Below are 663 nucleotides of genomic sequence, written 5' to 3'. Positions count from 1 at the left end.
CATCCGTGGCCCCAACCCCTTTGGTGGGGAAGTCAAACTAGTCACAGGCTAGGAGAAACAGCCACTGCTCGATGAGTATTTCTTACGGGCTCTGTTATCTCTCTTAATTCTAACCGCAGGTAGGTATTTGTTACTGCTGTGTTTTCCTTTCACAAAGGGACTGACACTTGGTAGAGGTGAAGGAACTGCCGCCAGGTCACAGAGTTGACAATCACAGCTGAGTTCAGAATGGAGGCGTGGTTGGCCCCGCACCGCCTCCCAGCTGCCCCCGGCAGCAGTGCGTGTCCAGCTGGAGGAGGGAGGCGGCTGGAATGAAGTCTTCCCTTTGCAGCTCCTTGCGAGGGTCCTGGGACGTGTGTGTACGTGGCTGTGTGTTATAATATACATACGCCCCCCCGCCCCCAGATTCCAGGTACTAAGCCAGGTCGCGCACGTCCCGAGAGCCCGCGTGCTCGAGGCTGGGACTCTCACTGTAATGCGGGGCTCGCTCGGCGCCGAGGTGGTTGGAACCACGTGGAAAGAGAGGGTGCGATCCAAACGCTGCGACCCGGAGGAGAGGCGACGTCACCCGCTCGGCTTCCTGCTGGCAAGCGCGCGCGTTTACGTAGAAGTGTACGAAGAGCAGGTTCTCCCAAAGCGGCCGACCCCCCGGCCGGGGGGGAA

Source organism: Pteropus alecto, unplaced genomic scaffold (genome assembly GCF_000325575.1).
Source record: "Pteropus alecto unplaced genomic scaffold, ASM32557v1 scaffold90, whole genome shotgun sequence".
Classification (NCBI taxonomy): domain Eukaryota; kingdom Metazoa; phylum Chordata; class Mammalia; order Chiroptera; family Pteropodidae; genus Pteropus; species Pteropus alecto.
Note: the sequence above shows the minus strand (reverse complement) of the source record.